At 50.8% G+C, this 21,712-nt stretch overlaps 1 protein-coding gene across 2 annotated transcripts in view; it reads right to left on the reverse strand.

The window, feature by feature from the left end:
* Positions 1 to 21,712, reverse strand: part of RIMS4 (regulating synaptic membrane exocytosis 4) — a 61,617-nt gene that overhangs the window by 39,341 nt on the left and 564 nt on the right. The window lies entirely within an intron of this gene.

Here is a 21,712-nt window from a genome sequence, read left to right on the forward strand (position 1 = left end):
AGACATCTTCTGGGAGCTTGAGGGTCCTACAGGAGCCTACCGCAGACTGAATGAGATCCAATCATCCATGCGCTGGCTCACCAAGTGTTTTTCTGAGCACCTTTCCCTATGTCAGGGCCTGTCCTAGGCACTGGAGCTAGACAGAGCAGGGAACAAAATAAGGGACACAAACAGCCCTCCTGAAGCTCCAGCCCAGGAGGGGGAAGGAAACACTGAACCACCCAAATACACGAAGATACAGAGGGTGCCAGAGGGTGATGAGTGGAGGGACGGGTGGTCAGGGAGACCTCATTATAATATGCAGGGAAAGATCTGAAGGAGGAAAAGAACAAGCCAGATGGATACCTGGAGGCACAGCGCTCCAAGCACACAGACGTATGTCTGCAGAGCCCGTCCGACAAACAAGGAGGCCAGAGCGGCTGGAGCAGAATGAGCACGGGAGAGCGGTACGAGGTGAAGTCTGAGACGATGCGGCAGGTGTGGAGGGACAGACTTTGGCAGACAGACACAGCTTGCATCAGGCCTGGCATGCAGTGGATGGAAACAATGGGCGGTGGTGGTGGTGATGATGATGTTAGAAACAGCCAGCATTCACTGGACAATGATCACATGCCAGGTGCTATGCTAGACAGTGAACGTGGATTCATTTATTGAATCCCTACAGCAGCCCATGAAAGAGGCTCTATCTTATCCCCATCCTACAGATGGGGAAGCTGAGATTCAAGGAGATTTATGCAGCTTGGAGGTGGCAGCGTTGGGACAGAAATGCTGGCAGTCTGGGGCCAGAACTCTCTGTCTTCCCGAACACACCAGCCCTGCTGCACACGTACCGTGAGGACCAGTTTCTTTCCCTCCCAGAGTTCTTAAACTTCTTGGACTCCTTTGAAAATCTTCTGAAAACTGTTTATCTGTTTATCTGTATTAAAAAATTCCGATTTTCTCCAGAAAAAAATACAGATGCACAATGACACAACCTACACATCATTTCAAGAGGTTCAAGGTGAAAAGCCTCTGGCCCTAAAAGTAAGCACGTTTCAAACATTTGTAGCAAAAGCAAGAACTGTCAGAGTCGTCAAAGAGGCAGAAGGAGAACACGGGCTCCTATAAGATCAACTGAAACTACTTCTATTTGTCAAGAGCCTCCTGGGAGTGAGTCACCTGTAGATTTGTTTTATCTCATTTAAACCTCATTTAAACCCTGTGAAATGACTGTTATTACGCCCCCTTTACAAATGAGGAAACTGAAGCACAGAGAGGTTAAGTGACTTGCCCGGGACCACACAGCCGGTTTTTGACAGAGCTGGAATCTACGCCAGATCTAGCTGACCTCAGACCTCAGTCTCTATTCCAGATAGTCTCCTTCTGGTTTCTCCAACTGCACCCCTTCATAATGCCGGAGAGGGCAAGAAACTTGCTCAAGGTCTCACAGCTCAGCACGTACAGAGCTGGGTCTAGGGCTGTGCTGCCCAATATAGCAGCCACTACTTACATGTGACCACTTAAATTAATTACAGTTTTTAATAATGAAGAATTTGGTTCCTCAGTTATACTAACCACACATCAAGTGCTGAAACAGCCACATGTGGCCAGTGTCCACCCACTGTGGGTAGGACAGATACAGAACATAGTCATCATCACAGGAATTTCTGTTAGACAGCACTGGTCTGCAACTCAGGCTCTTGACTCCTGACCCAAGGCTTTCCCACAGTCAGAGGCTACTAGAAATGAGATCTGCCTGATGAATGAATGGATGGAAGGGGAGGCAGGAACAGGGCAGCTGAAATTGTACAAGAAAGCAAGTGAACTCAAAGAAAGGCTCACAGGAAGGAAGCTGAGATGGACCTCCAATATAGCATAAAAGACACGTGAGTCACTGGCTTGGGCCCCACCTCGCCAGCAGCCAACACTCCTGTATGTCTCATTACAGCGACCTTCTTCTAACCACAAGGCTTCTCCTTTCTTTGTTGATGTCTATGGTTCCTTACCAGGAGATGGGGCCCTTCATCCAATGCAGAGAGATCAGGCTGAATAGCAGTTCCCTGGGAGAGGGAACTCAGTGCCCCGAACTTCTGCTCACCTTCCCAGGACAGTGAGAAGGCTGAGAGCAGGGGGCGTTCTGCAGCCAGCCAGCGCCAGCCTTGGACCTGATCAATCCGGTCAGATGTTGAACTCAGGGAAGTCATGCGGTGGGCACCAGGTAGTGACTCTGGGTGGAGTGGGGGCTGTAGCTGCAGCGGCCAGAGCAGATCTGAAGACCCTAACCCCGCTCAGGCTGCAAACCCAGCCCTGCAGAGCCAGCTGAAGAGCCAAACCCTACACTTCTCCCCAAGGACTCCTTTATGCTTGCAAGATGCTCGAAGGCACCAGAACTAGATTTTTCCAGTGGAATACCGTGGAGGAAGAGAATAAAGGACACAGCTGTCCCTAAACTGTCCAGCGCCAAGGAAATCATGGGTTGCTAAAGTGTGTGGGAGGGGGGAGTTTAACCTTGGGCATAATGGTCTCTCCTCCGTCCTCCCTTCCTTCCTTCCTAGAGGGACTGATGCAAAAGCCTGCTGAAGGTGGGAGAAAAGATGAGAATTAGCAGAAGACACCAATTAAATTCCCTTCCCATCTCTTATCAACGGAGGAATTCCCCCAACCCTCTGAGCTTCATCTTCGTATCGGTAAAAGGTACATGCTCTTGTGACCTGCTCCAGGAACTTTGTAAGGTTCAAATAATATTAACAATACTGATGCTGACTATAAGCGAGTGAGAGCTTTTTCACGATCACCCACAGCAGTGCTGGGCACACATCAAGAGCTCAATGAAAACCTCTAAATGCTGAATGTAAATGTCTCATGTAATAGTAGCAATAATATAATATTATTATGATTACGAAGTCGGTGTCTTACTCCCGTCCTGAGCCCATATCACACACTACTCAGTCCTTCCAGTGACCCCTGATACTATGATTATGTCCATTTAAGGGATGAGGACACTGAGACACAGAGAGGTTCACTGGTTTAAGGACACAGCCAGTAGAGTAGGCCAAGAAAAGCGGGAAGGTTTTAATGCAGGTCCCTCTGAATTTAAAATCTATGTGGTTTTTGCCTCTCAAATTAAATAAATAATTGTGTAGACAACAAAGGGCTATGCAAATTTCATTTTCAGCATCATTACTGTATTAGGATTACTGGTGAAGGTGACTCTTGGCACAAAGGAAGGACTTTCTGCAGTAGAGCTGTCAATGGAAGGAACTGCCCTGGGCGTTCAGGACTGTCCCTCACTGTCATCCAAGGGAGACTGGACAGGGAACCAAGGCAGGACCCCAGATAGAGACTGGATCAGTACAGCAAATCCCAAGTGTGGTCAAACATGAGAATCACCTGGGGAGCTTGTGAAGAAATAGGTTTCCGAGTCCCACCTGAGAGTTTTAGTTGAGTAATCTGGGTTGGAGCTCAGGATCCTGGTGTCAGCAGGCTGGGAATCACTGGACTAGTGAAAGGCTGAACACCCTCCTTACCCAAGACTGTGAGATTCTAGAAGCCACAGGAGCCACTGAAGGAAGCTAGGATGTGCCCTCAAGAAGCACACAATCGCTGAGTAATAACAAAACCTTGCTCGGTACCAAGCAGCACACCCGTCGCCCCAGAGACCCCTCCTCTCCGGGGCTCCTGTCTCCTCCTGCCCTCTTTCACCTTCAGCATCCCATCCTCCAGGATACCTTGCCCCACTCCCAGAGCTAGGGACCCCCCCCCCCCGCCGCCTTTGGGCTTCTGCATTGACAAGATTTCCATTTGTGGACAGCTGTGTCTATGTCTACCCCCACCACCCCAGGCTGTGATGGGGCCAGTGGCTCACTCAGATCCGTGTGGCCAGCACCCAGGGCCTGGCCCGGGGTTGGTGCTCACTGAACACCTGCCAAGAGGGACTTGCACCGCTCCATGAAGGATGGGCAGAGGAGGCAGGGAGGAGAGCCATCACTGCAGGAAGGAAGTAATCCAGGTCACCAGGTTGGGAGGAAACAGAACCTACAAATTCTCGCTGCCACTGTTCAGAATCGGCCTGCGCTATTTATAGCTCACAAGCCTTCTGCTTCTCGCATTTAAATGCGGGGCCGGGCATGGAATAAAATCCTGGGTAAGTCTGTCAGTTTCCAATTTATTTATTTATTTATCTTTTACAAGAAGAAGAGCGAAAAGCAGGAACAAAAATGAGCCGTGGCTCTTAGGGTGAGCGGCCCTGTGCTGTCCCCAGGCCTGCCTTGGTCGGGCTGTGGTCTACAGACGGATCATAACACAGTTCTAGACCTGATCCTAGAAGTCAGAGTGTCCCTGTGAAGACCAGCCTGTGAAGGTCCTTTTAAGGTGATTTTTAAGTAGTGGCTTCAGCTTACAAAACAGTATCACAGCATGACCCTGCCTTGGTTTAAACACATTCCTGCACGCACACACACACACACACACACACACACACAACTGGAGAGAAACATCCCCAGTGGCTCAACATCCTGCTTTTGGATGATAGACTCGGAGTCATTTTTATTTTATTTTTGTGTGCTTTCTCTGCATTTTTGCAAAATCTCCACCATGGGTACGCACAGCACAGACTGAGGACGCTAGGCACAAGGAAACTGGCTCTGCTGTTTGCTAGGTTGTGACGCTAGGGGAGTCCAGGAATAGCAACAGGACTGGACAGGACTGAAGACTGTACAAGGCAACATGCGTGAAATCTTAGCACAGCATCTGGAACATGGTATGTGCTCAGGAAATGTCAGCTAGTATAACCGTACACGTGTTTGTGACTAGGGAAAGCACAATATTGTTTTAAAAAATTAAAGCGATAATCAGTGACTTGACCACTCCCAGCATAGCAGGAGTCCAGTGAAGGGACTGGGCCACAGTCTGGGAGGGCTCAGAGGCCCAGGTCCCAAATCCATCCCAGCCGAAAACACCGCAAATCACCCTCTCGATCTCACTTTTGGCCTTTGCAAAAGATGGTGGTGGAGGGTGGACAGTAAGTCTCGGCCCTCTCAGCAAGGGCCGAGGAAGCCTGAAGGGGAGAGTTCTAGTCTCCCAGGAGGGTGGGGGCACTAGAGCCTTTCCCAACCACCCACCTCTTTCCTGGCCCCACCTCCTGATACACCTACCTTGCCCCCACAAGACATCGATAGACCACAGTCCTCCCTGACTACACAGCCTGATAAACAGCTACTCACGCTTCAGGGCCACACTCAGCACCCCCTGCTCAATGGGGTCACCCAGTTACCTGCTCTGCTCATCTTTCCTCCTCGGCTGAGGGAGGCCCCCATCCCACCTCAAGTACCCAGGACACTGGAGCAGGGGTCAGCAAATACGCTGACTACATAAACAGTGCTTTAAAAAATGATAAAGGGCCGTGCATGGCAGTGGTTAGGCTAAGAGACTCACATGCCAGGCAGGCTTGTTTAACCTTCCCGCTGAGTGACCTTGGGCCAAAGATGAGCCTAGCCTCTCTGAGCCTCAGTTTCCCCATCAGTACAATGAGTAGGACAATTCTGCCACCTTCAGATGCTGGTGTTTCAACAGGATACTCCAGGAAAAGTGCTCTGAGCACCAAGCATGTATGAAACAAAGATAAACATCTGCTACCATGAAGAGGGTGATCATTAAAAACGTCAGGTGACTTGATGATTATCTTGGGATCCCAGAGTACCAGCACTTTCCCTCTGGTCTTGCCCACCGCTCCTTTCTGGTTCAGGTTCAGGGGGGCCTGCAGACTACTGGACAAGCTGCTACCTGCATAAAGGTGCCCGGCAGACGGTGGGCCCGGGGCAGAAATACAGCCTGTCTTCCCGAGCTGGCACTGGAGAAGGGGGGGCCTTTCCCTGATTCATCCGTCTGCAGGACGTACCATCTCTTCATTCAGTCAGCCAGGCTGGGGGTGAGAAGTGCCCTTCTCTAGTCAGCACAAAGGTCCCGTACAAGCCATGTGTACCACAAATGGGACCGTGAAAAGGGCCATCCCTGGGCTGTTCTCACTCTCAGTTCATAGAAGGACATAAAGGCCACCCCCCCCAATATGGTGGGGCCCAGGGCAAGAGCACAATGGAGGCCCTCACACTTATTCTAAATATAAAAAGTTATAAATTAGGCTATTGAATAAAATATGTTCTATCCTTCTACTCTGACAAATAGGCCTACATAATGACCTTGAAGGCCAGCACAGGTTCAAATTTAGAATCCACAGTGTTCCATGGCTGAATAAGGCGTGAGGAGGGAGCCGGGCCTCAGCTGCATCCTGCCCCTCCTCTTCATGCCCACCCCCTCATATAAAGGGCCCACTTTGCACATCTGTGTTCTGTCCTCACCTACACAAACAGCCACTTTGGAGCCACTTATCAGGACACCAGCGATGGGCAGAGTCCACCCTCGGGAGGATGGAGCTAGGGAAGGGGCCTGGACAGACCCAAGAAGTAGACTCAGGCCCATTTGGACAGAAGATTCCAGGGTCCCACATACTCAGGCCTAGAGAGAGGGGTCCAGGTGGGTATATCCCCTTCATCCATAGATTCCTCATCCAGTGAGGAGGGCCAGAGAGCTGCCCAGTAATGCTGCAGGCCCCAAATCAGGGCCCTTCCGGCCAGGTGTAAAGGCAGTAACAATACGGCCCACGGCTCTCCCAGCAGCCAGGGCTACCACTCACCACACAGGTACGAGAAAACTTACCATAGCCCAATGTGGCTCCACTCTTTTGGGAACTATGGCCTGATTTTTACCAAACCCTTTCAAAAATCAACAAATTTGCCAACTACTTGGAGGTGAGGTGAACATGAGGCTTCTCTCACCTTTTTTCCCTGGCAAGGCCCAGATTTAGGGGTTTAAATTTCTGGGGCAGCCCCAGGTATCTGTAGGCCCGGTCCTTCTCTGAGCCCTTTCTGGGCCTGGAGATATATAGACCCTATTCCCAATTCCCGGTCGAGGCTGGGGTTTCAGACAACCCTTCAAGTCCAACCTTTACCTGAAACAGTAGCTTTCCTTTATTTTTTAATTTTAATTTTTTTTTTTTAAGACATAGACATTCACCTCTGGAGAGAAATTATGGGTTTCAAGAGCTCTTGACAAAGAGCTTCATTCCAGAAATGTAAAGCCGGCATTTTAAATTTGGTTCTTATTCACTGCTGGGAAGTATCAGAATGAAGATTACAAATTTAATAATGTAACACGGCAGGAATTGGCCCGGCCTCACCTCCAGGAGAGTAATTTGTTTCTGCCTTCAAACCGGCACTTTCCAGCCTCCCAGCATCACCAGACCAGACTGGTGACACACTCCTGACTTTTTTGTGTCTTGTGCTCTAGCCCACGCAGCCAGCCCAGACACAGAAGATCATCATTGCCACAGTCTGAGGATTCAATGCTGGAGTGGTCGGACCCATTTGGGGAGAGTCGCTATAACCAAAAGGAGCCATCCCTGGGCCTCTTGGCTCCATTCTTCCCACCTACAGCCAGAGAAGTCTCTGCAAACTGCAGATCTGAGTCTGTGGCTTCCCTGTTAAAAACCCAACAGGGGCTCAACTGTCCATAAGCTCAAGTCCAGGATTCTTGACTTTAAAGATCTAGTACGATCCAGTCCTGATACTTTGCCAACTACATGCTCCCCCCGCCCCCCGCTGCCCCAGGCTTTCAAAATACCATGTGCCCTTCCCACCAAGGGCCTTTGCACAGCTGCCATAACAGCATGCACTAATACTGATAGAGCACTATGTGCCAGGCACTATGCCAAAGGCTTGACAGGTGTCCTCTCTTTAATTTCCATCCCTACCCTATGAAGTAGGTGGTCCAGCCAAGTGATAAAGCTCAGACTTTGGAGTCACACAGCTGGGTTTGAATCCTGCCTCTGACTCTTACCAGCAGTGTGATCTCGGGCAACATATTTAATCTCTCTGTGCCTGTTTCCTCATCTACAGAACAGGCATAGTGAAAGTACCTACCTCACAGAGTGGTTGTGAGACTTGAATAAATTAACGGAGGTGAAGTGTCAGAACGTGATGGGCAGCGTGTGATCCCCATTTTACAGAGAGAGATGGAGACCCAGAATCACATGATCAAGGTCACCCAAATACCAGTGGGAGTGTGGTCTCCAGGCTCTCAAGCCCTCAATTTTCACCATGACACATCCATTGTAGAAAATTCAGAAAATACAAAAAAAAAAAAAAAAAAGGCACAAACTAGAAAGTAAACACTACCCATAATTCTGCCATGAAGAAGCAATTATAGCTAATATCTCCATTTATGTGCATGTGTGACAGACAGGAGAAAAGGGGAGATAGCCATAGAGACTACAGACTGAGAGAATCCAGGATTTGACCCCCTGCTCTCACTTCCAAGTCTGTCCTCTCAGCATATGGCATCCTGTCTCACTCCCGCCTCCTGTACTTGGCCAACTCATCTACTCACCCCTTAGATCTCAGCTTAGCTGTCCCCGCCCCCTTCTCCTCCCAACCAGGACAGGTCAGTTCTCCCAGCTCCAGCCCTTCCTGGCACCCTCCACTTGTCTTGTATGGCACTTACCACAGTAGTGATCGAATTATTCATTGTTCCTTTGGGTAATCTAATGCCTAACCCCACCTCCCACCAGACTGTAAACTCCATGAGACCAGCAAAGACTAGGCATTACCCAGGTCATCAGCACCTAGGATAGGGCCTGGCCCTCAGCAATGACTGGTGGAAGAAAGGGAGAAGTAGAGATGGTAGGGAGCATAGGAGGGAGGGAGGGGTTTGGGATTCAGCTCCACCTTTCCCAAGTCAGTGCTCCTCAGGTGGGATGCAGACAGGGAATCACACAGTCCTTGACCTGGAGGGCCTCTCGGTGTGGCAGTGGAAACATGACAGCAGCCACACTTTGCATGATCAACTCCATGTGAGAAAAGACAGGTGTACTTCCGGGAGGCAGCGGCATTGGAGCCCTGGAGGGGGAGGGGGAGGGGAAGGGCATCCCAGAAAAGGGAACTGAAGCAGAGGCATGGAGGCAGACAACACGAACAAAACTGCCAAGAATGGAGAAGATGATTTTTGCCTGAAAGTAACGAACGGCTGGAAAGCTTGGAAATAGGAAATTAAATAATCTGGCCCTACCCAAAAATGTGATTTCCTGTTCATCCTGCCACCTTCTTTCCAGTACACGCTCCAAACACAGCCATGCCCCAGAGCTGGCATGAGCGATGCTGGTGGTCCCCTGTCCTGTATCCCTCATCTTTACCCCTGTCAGTGACCACTGGTCCAACCTCCTGGTGCCAGGAACCATACTTCCTGGCCTGAGGGCTACCGCCTGGTAGCAAGCCGCAAATAACTGCAACAAATACTCCCCGGCCCAGCCCCCATGGCCCTCGAGGAGTGACTGATAGGAATTGGTGTATAAATACCCCAGCTCCCTCACTCCTGGGTGGGATAACCGAGGTGCATGTTCTACTCCAGGGTTCTGCAAACTACCCCCATGAGTTAAATTAGCTCACTGCTTATTGTTATAAATAAAGTTTTATTGGAACACAGCCTCATCCATCCACTTACATATTCTCTGTGGCTGCTTTCAAGCTCCAGCTGTGTAACGGACCAGATCTTTTGGTAAGAGAGACCTTATGGTCCACAAAGACTAAAATATCCATGTCTGGCTCTTTACACAATCTCCCAGAAGCCCCCAGGAAGTCTCAACCCCACTTGCCCTCAGTTAGGAGCAAATTGGCTGATAACACAGTTTCCTCACTCCATTCCCTGACTCCTTTTCTCTACTGCCTCTCCTGCAGTTTCATCCATCACCTTTGTGAACCATACAAACCACATACAATTGCTGTGACTGTTTCGACCCCTGAAAATGGCAATTTCATGTGGCCCATCCTAATACTTGTATTCAAAGCCTTGTTTTGGGACCTGCTTCTGGGGGAACCCAACCCTGGACAACAGGGTAAGTGTCACTGTGCCCATTTGACAGACAGGCCCTAATTTGAGACCATTCCCTGTACACACATGGCAGAGGTCAGCCCTGGTTTTGAACGCCCCACCCTCACCCCAGTCAAAGCCTTGCCAAGTCCTTGCAGTATTATTAGAATATCTGCAGGGTCACCTGTGGCTAACGGCCATGGACTTTGTTCATCCAAAGAGGCAAGCAAGGGTCAAAGAGGAGAATGACTTGCCCAGGGTCCCTCAACTGGCAACCTGGCAGATAGGGGGTCTCAAATCCGGGTTTTCTTATGACAAAGCCAGGGCTCATTCCATGACAAATCAGCTACCCCTTAACCTTTCCCCTCGGGCAGCCTGTGAGGGCCCCTGCCCACCTCCCTGGAAACAGGGCCAATTTTCCACGAGGATCAGGTGAGATCAAAACAGGCAAAAATGTTCTGTCAAACCCAAAGGGCTTGAACATCAAGATAGACACCCTTCAAAGAGGTACTTAGAAGCCCACTAAGAAGCAGGAATTATACAAATATATTCACGAAAAAAATGAAATGCAGTACACACCACAAGTGTTGGAGGCAGACCCGGATGTGAAGCCCTGTGCTACCCTTCACGAGCTGTGTGACCACGGCCAAGTCAAGGGTCCATCCGGATACTCGATTCTTCCAGCCCACCTACTGCAATGATCACACACACCTTGTGGGACTGTGGAGAGGGTGACCTGAATTAGGGGTGACCACTACTCAGCCAGAAATCCCCAGCCCAGCCAGATCCCCTTTACCAAGCAGGACACCCATCCCATAGCTGCTGTGAGTAGCTGCAGGTCCTGGCTTTCCCAAGTCAATGCTTGGGAGAACCTCTTAGAAAACTGCTCTTAGATAGATGGGAGCTGCCTTGCCCCAAAAGTTATGTCCTGACCTTCAGGACTGCCCACAGCCAATGACTGATATGGAAATACAGGAAGCCAGTCAACTCTGCAATGCCATCTGCTCCCAAGAGCTTCCCCCAAATCAGGCTGAGGCTAGCCTGTGGCTGAGGACCCACCTTTAGCTGCTGCTTTTCCTGCCTGCCATGCCTCCCTCTCATAGGCCTCCCCCGAGAGCACCGCACGGCACCTCACCTGCACAAGAGCCCATGTCCCAGGCTGAGACAGCAGCAACAAGAAGAAAGAGTTCTTCCTTCTCCTGTATTCTTTTCCAGGATTCCTAAGAATCCTCCTTATGTTCATTTCTCTCCGGCTAGCAGCACCCACCTGATTCCCATCAGGACCAGGCTTCCCAGTATGGGGGTCCCTCTCCCAGAACTCAGCACACCCAACAGAGGCTGGGCAAAAGGGGCAGATTCCTGGGGCCAGATGACTTAGGAATGGGTTGGCCTGGGGCTGGGTGGGCCCCAGAGGCACCTGGTCCAGTCTTAGTGTTGGGTCCAGGCAGATGAGAAGATGTTTCTTGAGACATTTGCTGAAGAACTAATTAATTTCCATTACAGGCCCCAATTAGTGACACATCCCCCCACCCACTCCCCAGGTGACTCCAGGCGGCACTTCCCAGGGACACCGAGTGCTAGAGATGCAGGGTGAGGACTTAAAAAGCTTCAGGTACAGATCGGATCCGAGGCAGGTGCTCGGAGTACCTCAGGGGAGAGGAAAAGGCCTGGCTGGGAAATACAGAAACATCAGTTCTCTTCCCGGCTTTGCCACAGACTTGCTGTGAGCCTTTCGGCAAACCATGCAATCCCTCTCTGGGCCTCGAAAGAAGATAAGCAGATGACCTCAGAGGGACTCCCAGCTTGGAGGCTCTAAGACAGTAATAACTAACATTCTTGATAGACTTTTACTGTGTGGGGGCTCTCTACAAAGCACTTCACAAATATTTACTCATTTAATCCTCATGATAACTACAGGGCAGGGAGGGGTTATTATTAACCCATTTCTGGTTCTTTTTCTTTTAAGCTTTTATTTATTTATTTATTTGTCAGAGAGAGCAAGAGAGAGAGTGCACGTGCTCACACAAGCAGGGGGAGGGGCAGAGGGAGAACCAGGCTTCCCGCTAAGCAGGGAGCCCAACGCAGGACTCGATCCCAGGACCCCGATCATGACCTGAGCCAAAGGCAGACGCTTAATCGACTGAGCCACCCAGGCCTCCCTTAACCCATTTTATAGTCATGGAAACTGAGGCTCAGAGAACTTCACTAACTTGCTCAAGGACACACAGCCAACAAGCAACAAAGCCAGTATTCAAACCCAGGCCATCTGGCTGCAGAGTCTGTATCAGAACCAGCACCAAGCTATACTGCCCAGTTCAATCTGACTACTCGCAAACCTTCAGGTGCCCGCACAGAGCTAACCACCCCCTAAGTGCCTAATAAGAATGTGGTACCTGGAAAATAGAGAGAAAGCTGGTAGCCTAAATACCATGATGGTGTTGGGAATGGGCCTGGGTGACTGAGATGGGAGGGAGACTGATGCTTCCTTGGGTGCCCACTGGTGCTGTCTGGCCCGTTTACTGTAACATATCATCAGTAACAGCAGAAAGAGCTGGAAACAGTGTTTGTCCTGGGGAGTGGACAGGAGAGTCAGGCGACGGAGGTGCCCAGGACACTTTTCACTAGATACTCTTCATGCTTTTAAAACGCTCCACCATCTGCATTTATTACCTACTTCAAATAGCACTTAATCTTTTCAAAAGTATTCAATGACCAGTCAGCCAAGGACCAGCCAGAGAGAAACTGCAGCAGGAGGGGACACTGGGGCTAAAAATGACCATACAGGGGCTGTAGCTGAGTGGGAGAGGCATCCAAAGGAGGAGATGGAGGGTCTGGACAACTGTCCTCTGTTTTCTGGGAGACTCTGGTTGTATGTAATAAACAAGCCCCCTAGACTCTTGCTCTGCAGGTGGGAATTCTAAGGCCCAAAAGACAAAGGGAAGTGGCCAGAGGAGACACTGAAATTTAGCAGCTGAACAGAGACTCCTTTTGACTCCTCATGCAGCCTCTCAGCACACAGTGAACACCAGCCATCCAGACCAGAGCCACGAGTCCCAACCCCAGGTGTGCACTCCCACCATCCCACCCGCCCTGCACCTGGGACAGTCAACCCTAGCAGGAAAGGCAGCAGCTTCCATTTCCTGGATGCCCTATGAGTCGTCCACACATGACCTCTAATTCTCACAAGGTGGGAGTTATTCATTCCATTTTGCAGAGGATGAGGCTGGACAGAACAGTTACATAGAGTCAAGAGACTCGGGCAGGGGGATGCCTGGGCTGCTCAGTCCATTAAGCAGTTAAGCGTCTGACTTTGGCTCAGGTCATGATCTCAGGGTCCTGGAATCGACCCCCCTCGTTGGGCTCCCTGCTCAGCCGGGAGTCTACTTCTCCCTCTCCCTCTGCCCCTCCCCCCACTTGTGCACTCTCTCTTTCTGTCAAATAAATAAATAAAATCTTTAGAAAAAAAAGAGAGAGAGAGCCTCAGCCAGTTACATGGCAGAGACTCAAACCCAAAGCCGTGCTCTTTTATGATCCCGAGCGCCACCCCTCTTGGAATGTTTCCCATCAGTTTATGACATGTCCCACCTGGAAACTATTTGTAAACACCTTTGGCTTCAGACTCAGAGTTTCATGGGACCAGGTGTGAATCTTATCATATCATAAGGTTTGTCCCCCCGCCCTGCCTCCAACCTGAGCTAAATTTCAAACCTTGCCTAGAAAATTACCAGCGACCCTTTTCTTAGAAACATCTAAATTAACTGACTCAGTAAATTCCCTTGGTAGCATTTTCCAGCATTTTGCCCCTTTACATCAATGATTCCTTTGATTTACTTCTTCCCAGCAGAGGCTTGTCCTCAAATGAACCTCCTGATTTTAAGACGTAGCCCTGCCTTTCTCCAATTCAGGAAAGGGACTGTGTCCTGTTCCCTCTGGTAAAGGTGCTAGACGTGAACCCCTCAGAATCCCCAGAACTGTCTGACTCCGATATCCCACAAAAGGATATTAAGGCCTGATGTGTTATTCCTGTCGACTCGTTTATCATTTATATAGATGACTTCCGAAAGGATTTATGGGGTCCCACACATTAAACCCGGTACAAAGCAGAGCAGCATCGGAGGCTCATTTGATCTAAGACCATGTGCTGGAGACAGGAACGCCTGAAGACTAGTCCTGGCTCCCGCATTTGGTACCCAATGTTCCAGCATTCAAGACACAGGTAGCCAGCAGACATCTTAAGTCGAGAGGAACCCTTCATTTCTCTCCAGCTTTCTTCCCTAACCCCGCGGTTCTCAAGGTAGGGTCCCTGGACCAGCAGCATTGGTATCAGCATCACCTGGAAACCTGTTAGAAGCGAGATGCTCAGCTTTACTCCAAACTGAAGAAGACACGCCGGGATGGCACACAGCAATCCGTGTTTTTCACAAGCCCCTTAGGTGATTCTGACCCACAGAGACTGACCGGAACAACCACAGGGCAGTGGCTACCCCTAACTGAGCATGTACTATGTGCTCAGCACGGAACACACGAGCTCATTCATCCCCGTAACCAAGGAAACCACCCCACGTGTCCTGCTCGGACTAGGTGAGTTCTGTGTATCACATCTTTCTCACAATAACCCTTTGAAGAATGCCTCCCCCCTTTTAGAGATGAGGAAACTGAGCCCCAGAGAGCTGAAGCCGCTTGCCCGGAGTCACACAACTTAGAAGTGGCGGGAGCAGGATGAGAATTCAGGTCTGCCGGATGCCAAAGCCATGTTCTTTCCATCCCACAACAGAAGCTCCCAGAGGTCTTTCACAGCTACATCAGCCTGAGGAGCTATAAAGCTAGGTCGGGAGAGACTCAAGGAGGGGAGGTGGGCGGGGGGAGGTGCAGAGAGAGCCCTGCTCAGACTACAGTGTGAAAGGAAGCCACATGATGCATTTAAAGGCACAGCAACCTAGGTCTAAGGAACAAAAAAGACAGGGATTCAGGAGGCAAGAGTTTTCAGCCTCTCTCTAACTTTGCACAGCTGGGGGCTTTTCTCTTCCCAGCCTGGACCTTGGATTCACCACCAGATACTCCTCATTGTCGGCAAGGTTGAGTGATCTGCCCCCAGCTCGTCTCTGACCTTGTCTCCCCTCACCCATTCTCTCTAACCACATTGGTCGGCTTTCTGTTCCATAAACACCCAAACTCACACTGACCTTTGCACCAGCAGTTGCCTCTGCCTGGATCATTCTCCCCCTCATATTCCCACTGCTGGCTCTTTGTCATTTAGGCCACAACTCGAATGTCACCTCCTCAAGTGAGCCTTCCCTGACTACCTTACCTATTGTTAGCTGCTATCCCATCAGTTTTATTTTCATTTCACTTAACACCATCTGAAATTACTTACTTTTTAATTGCTTGCCTGTTTATTGTCTGCCTCCCCCACCACAGAACATAGCTCCATGAGCCCAGAGACCATGTCTGCCTTGTTCCCCAATGTATCCTCAGCACCTAGAACACTGCTCGGCACCGAGCAGCCAATTAAATATTAGGTGAGTAAGTAAATATCAAAGAAGAAAACCTGGACTCAGAGGCCAGAGCCCTGGATCCTTAACATGTGACCTTGGCAAACCACTCTGCCTCTCTAAGCCTCAGTTTCCCTCCTTGCCTAATGAGGGGAATGGACTCGAAGCTCTCCAGGGGTCCTTCGAAGACGGCCAGTCTTGGGAAGCCAGGCCTGGAACCTGTCCAGTTGGTCTGTCCAGAAGAGGTAGCTGGCCAGGTCCCCGCAGCAGCTGCCCCCTCTGCACCCCCACCCGTGTCCCTGCCCAGGCACGCAGTCATCTCACTCCCCCATTGCAGAAACTGTTAATGAAGCGCGCACTGCTAAATGCAGTTACAATTACGGGGGCTAAGAATAAGGCGCTGACATCAGCCACGTCAGTTTCCGAGTGAATCAGAAAGGGAGGAGGGAGGAAGGAGAAAATGGGAGGGGGAACGGCGCTCTGGGGCTGTGAAGTGGAAATAGCACAGCGTTAAATATAATCCAGCACTGGCCTACATCGGTCTGGAGACGCAGGTGATGGTTCGGCCCGCAGGGCAAGGGCAGACAACTGGATTCTTCAAGGAGGCCAGGCAGCCCCGTGATGGGGGTCATCCAGGAGATGATGGCCAGACAGGCAATCCGGCGGGGCTGGGGTGGACTGTAGTGGGATGGTGGACCCTGGAGGGGCGCATATGAATCTGAACAGGACCCCACACCCAGCCTCTGTCACTTGCCCATTTTGTTAGCACAAGCAGGGCCCCCAGGGCGTGCACAGCCCTCTCCTACCTGGAATGCTGCTTCATGCCAAGAGGCAGAGGGTGGCCTCTGGAGTCAAACACACCTCAGTCTGAATCACCACCGTGCAACCCAAGCAAGTCACTAAACGACTCCAGGGTGACTGGCTTTTCCTCGTCAGCAAAATGGGTACATCTGCAAGAGCAGCTCTCCCTTCTGGTTGCTACAGCATTCAGTAAGATCATGGAAAGCACAGAGCACAGCCAAGCAACACTTTCAATCATTTTATTTTTACCATCCTGAGAAATGCTCAGACAAGGATAATTAACCCTTTTTTCCAGAAGAGGAAACTGAGGCCCAGGAAGGTTGAGGGACCTGCCTGAGTCCCCAGAGCCACGTTGGGAGTCCAATCCCAGCCCCACGAAGTAAACTGGTGGGGGAGAGACGGGACTGCAATGCGGTCACTCCAGGTGACTGGAGCTGGGGGGACCTGGCGCTCTGCCAGTAAGGCAATGGGATTGTGAGTAGCCCTGGAGGGGGTGGGGGGCACAGATTACAGTGCAGGATATGTGTGCACCCTTGTGGACACATTCTCCAAAACTAGCACCTTTCCAACAATTCTTAAAAGACATGGTGAGACGACGGTTGTTAAGGCCATAATGAAAAGACATTCGAGGAGGCCAAGTAAAAGGCCCGGAGCCTGGAGAGTAGGTCAGCTGACTCGGAGGCTCGCTCACACTCCAGCTCTTCCTCCACACCTCCGCCCCGCCCTCACTCAGCCCGCCTGGAGAACTGGCTCTGCCTCAGGGCCCAGGTGGGTGGGGAGGGAGCCAGAGCACCACCCTCCAAGGGAGACGAAGCGCATGGAGCCCTCCTTCCCGCTTCCCACCCATCGGAACCAGACAGGCCCTCCTGCAACTGCAAACTCCAGGAAGCCGGAGCCGGGAGTCTGGCTGCCTGGGGACAGGGAAGAGGGGGTGCCCGAGGGAGAGGGATTTAAAGAAAGAGCTCTGACGGCATAGAGGCAGACCTGTAGGGCAGTGGTCTGGGTAGTGGGGGAAGGGCTAAATCCCCATGCATCCGATTTTTCTAAGATGCTTCTTTCAGGATAATTTGATTCAGATAAAGTAGTTTGGGTCCACACTCTCACCCCACCCCGCGACATGAACCAGGGAAACATTGGTTCAATTCTTTACCATGCCTCAGTTACCCAAATCTAGAAGAGTTCTGCCCAACTCCCGAAACTAAAGGACATGACAGCACTTGGTGGTAAATTGGGGGAGGAGACAAAGAGGGGGAACAGGAAGTGGCCTGCCCTAGAAAAGAGGGTGGGAATGGAGGCTTCAAAGCCCCAGCCTCACACCTCAAGTGGACCTGATTCCAAAGGATACTTTAAGGCCTCTGCCTCACCATTCCCCCTTATCCGCTGGGCCCTAGCCCCCCTCTGGGGCTGAAGTACTCCGGTCCCACCCACCCTCTTAGCAGGAAGAGGTGGGACAGCATGACATTTTGTTTCTCAGAAAAAGCTCAGGTCAAATTTCAAGGACAAAAGTTAGCACTTGGTCTGGGAAAGAAAACTCTGCCAAATGTAGCAAATTGGGGGTGGGGAGGGAGGTCCGGTGCTGTCATTCCAGGTGCCCCGGGTGCGGGCAAGAATTAAAGCTCTTAATTCCCCCGGCCAGGATCTGTCTGGCAAGACGCAGGCATCTCCACCCCACAATCCAGGAGAAGAAACCCAGACAACCCCCTCCATCTCCCTCTGTCCAAAAACAGAGGGAGTGGGCTTTGGTACTAGTCGGTGGGATCCATTCACCATGCCGCCCCACCCACCAGATTTGGCCTGAGCCGAAGAGGGCGGTGCAGCGAAGGGCTCTGCAGCCCAGAGATGTGGCCCTAACCGCTATGAGAGGGACCGGTAGCCGGCCTGGTGTTGCCATGGCAACTTCCTCCTGTGCTGGATCGAAGCATCCTATGGGCAAATCAGAGCTGGCTGCACCAGCTTCTCCGCCCTTCTCCCAGACCAGGGAGAATTGGATGCTGAAACCACTTGGTCAGACTCAGGGACACCATCCTCAATTCCAGACCCTGATGTTAATAACCGCCTTTGGCATTTGTTGGAAAGTGGAGACACCCTTGCTCCCCAGCCGTGCCCCAGTGCACTGTAGCAGGGCCAGGACTACAGATGTGATGAAAATTAACTGTTCCGGAAGAACAGGGAAACAGGGAGTTGGACTGCTCCCCACCCCCCTGTTCCACATGCAAGTCCCCCAGATCCCCATCTTTAAATCACTGCCAAGAAAGAGGGCCCATCACTGTCTTAATAGCTACAACAATGCAACAAATTAGCTTATAAGAATTATAAAAGCTAACATTTTGCGAACCTCACAGATTCTTTTTTATAGTCATGCTCAAAAAACAAGTCTTGTTTGATAATTAGATAATAGCTAACAGGTATTGAGAGCCTACCTGGTGCCAGATACTGTACTAAGCCCTTTGCAGACCACAAACAATATAATAATCAAAAGCGTGGATGTTTCGGTCAGATTGCTCAAGTTCAAATCCTAACTCCCTCTCTTCCTGGCTGAGTGACCTTGAACAAATACTCTCTGTGCCTCAGTTTTCTTACCTGAAAATGGGGATGTTAAATGTTACTTTAATAGGGTTGCTATGAGGGAAGAATTAAAATAATACATTTAAAGTACCTAGGAGGATGCCTTTTGAAACGTAATCATTTTTAAAATGTTGACCCTATGCAGTCCATGCTATTATTTTCCTCCTCATCCAGGTGAAAACACTAAGGTCTTGCATTGAACTCCCCAATTACAAACCCAGTGCCAGCAAGGCTGAGCAGTGAAGACACCTACACAATAATGCCCCAAGTCATGTCTCTCTAAAGCCCCAGCATCTTTGGAAAAGGGACAAAAGCAGCATAAGAAACGAGGTCAGAGTGCAAGGAGAGGGAAGACGCTCCTTGGGAGGAATTCTACGAGCCTACACTGACCAGCCTCCCGAGCCTCAGGGTTGGAGAAAGGAGCCGGTTCCTATGCCCACAGAACGTCCAAGTCTCCCAAGCCCAGTATAGGAAAGTACTCTGGCCCAGTTAAGACTAATGAGAGAGCCTTCTCCTCACACAGTTTCTCAGGAAACCAGCTGAAGGGGCAGGTAAAGCCCACAGATGGCTCTGGCTCGACCTGGGTGATGGACAAGATGCATTCCACGGGATTTGGAAGCAGCATCAAAGAGGAGGCACCACGATGAGCCAGAGGCTGTCAGAGACACACCTCCGAGCCATCAGACAGACTGGCATTCATGGGCCAGGGGAGGGATCAGGGAAGAGGAAGGTGGAGCGAAGCCAGGTCTAGTAGCCCTCCTACAGAAGCGGTCTCTGTCCAGTAGGTGACAGATTATTCACACTGCTTTTAGAAATTAGTTCAGCACAGTGCTGTTCTACAAGAATAAATCCAGAAGGCTTTTTTTAGGAGAAAATTAATGACTCTGAGAAGAACAAGAGAAATTACGCACCGAGACAACGTTTCCTACTTCCGATTTTTACCAGACACTCATTAGTCTCCCGGAAATGAAACTTGACTATCCCCCTCCCCCTCCCAAACTCGAAGCATCCCTTAAGATGAGCAGACAATGAGCGCAAGATGCCCAAACCAAACTCTTGGCTGTCAGCCGTTCCCTGGGGCCCCCTCACCTGGGAACCATTTTCCACACAGGGAGATTTGGCTTTTTAAAAAAATCCTCTTTCAGACAGAAAGCTAGTAGTTTACTGGAAAGAGAACCGGAAACCTGATTTTTGTCTCAGCTCTGTGCCTACCTCATTGGGTGACCTTGGGTTATACACACACACACACACACACACACACACACATGCATGCACACACACTCTTCCATTGGAGGGCAAAAGGGGTTGGACAGGATGATTTCTAGGTCTCTTCCAAGGGGAAAACAAGAATTTGAAGAAACTTGATTGAAAAAACATCAGGTGGACCTTTAAAAAAAAAAAAAAATCTCTACTATTACATGAAGTTCTCTATTCTGACTTGAGCGAAATCAGAGCAAGTTGCCTGCAACCAGCAATGATAACCAAGGCATCTGACCGAGGACATGGAGCATGACTTAGGAGAAAAAAACCTAACTGTCCCTGCTCCTACAAACCCATGCTCCTGCCCCACCTGCCTCTTGAGACCCAAGTGGCCTGCTGAACTTCAGGAGAGTCCCTGACCATTAGCCAAAGGGTGGAGGAGTCAGCTCGCCTATGCTGGTGGGGGTCCCTCTCCCAGCCCTCATACTAACCTGATTTCCTCCAGTGGAGGCCACTGTGTTAGACAGCCTCGCCATCCCTCATCTCGCCCTGTGCCGAACAGCGACCTCCCTCAGCTACATCAAGGGGGAAGCTCTTGATGCTCTGAGCCTCACTTACTTTTTCCATAAAATGGTGATTCTGTAAAATGGCTCTGCAAGAACCATCTTTACCCCACCCCCAACTCTAGGTCTGTCAGGAGTCTGCCTCATGTACCCCTCATTCATTTCCTTGGCCAACAAATTCTTCTGGAGAACCTTTTCCCCTCCTGCCTCCCTCCTGCTCCAGCAGGAAGAGGTGAGCACCCATTACCCACGGCTCCATCCCATGTCTCACCAGATAACCTGGAGACCAGGCAAGGGTCCCTGCAGTCAGGGAGTCTTAAGCAGGACCCATAAACTCCCTAAAACTGCAGACAAAATTTTGAGGATAGTTCATATGTGTATTTTTTGAAGAGAGAGTCCATATTTTCATCAGGTTCTCAAAGTGTCCATGAAGCCATTTTGCTCCTCCCCACCACAAACGCCCCTCTCCTTTTTGTCCTCTCCCTGAACTCAAATACTCTCAGATGGTCAGCTTCTGTTACATCAGATATTCAGTAAACACTTTCAACTGCATCCTGTGTCTGAGGCACTCTCACCCCATTTTACAGATGAGGATTCGAGGCTAGGGGTGACAGGACTTGCCCAAGGTCACAGATAATAAGTAGAGAAGCAAGACTGGAACCTGATTCTGACTCCCAATTTGGCACTCTTTGGGGAACTCTCACCCAAGCCCTCTAGCTACCCCACCTGTTGGTGGATTGGCTTCCTCACCGCAGAAACATATCTGGAGCCCTCATGTTCCCTCTGCCCGGTCCCAGGGCCCCAAAGAGCAGGTTTCCCTACATTTCCCCGCCCCTCGGGCTCTGGCTGAGGCTGCGCACAGGCCCGGGAGCTCGAGCTTCCTCGGGCCGCTGGATGGTGGCCGGGTTCAGCCCACCCAGAAGGGCTACTCCAGGGACAAGAGCACCCAAGGTCCCGGCACATTCCGGGGGGTGCGCAGGTGAGGAGTTGGCGCCGCCCTACGCCTCCCTCCGGGACCAGCCGGGAGGAGAGGGGTGGAAAGGCCGCACCCGGCCAGTCTCCCCGCGGTCCGCCCCAGTATGATAGGAACCGGGAGTCTGGAGCCCCAGGCTCTGGGGGAAGGGGAGGAGAGCCAAATGAGGACTCTCAAGGCCTTAGGCGCATGGCGGGGGTCCTGGGCAGGGAGCCTCCGGATGC

The sequence above is a fragment of the Ursus maritimus genome, unplaced genomic scaffold, assembly GCF_017311325.1.
Source record: "Ursus maritimus isolate PB19 unplaced genomic scaffold, ASM1731132v1 scaffold_22, whole genome shotgun sequence".
Classification (NCBI taxonomy): domain Eukaryota; kingdom Metazoa; phylum Chordata; class Mammalia; order Carnivora; family Ursidae; genus Ursus; species Ursus maritimus.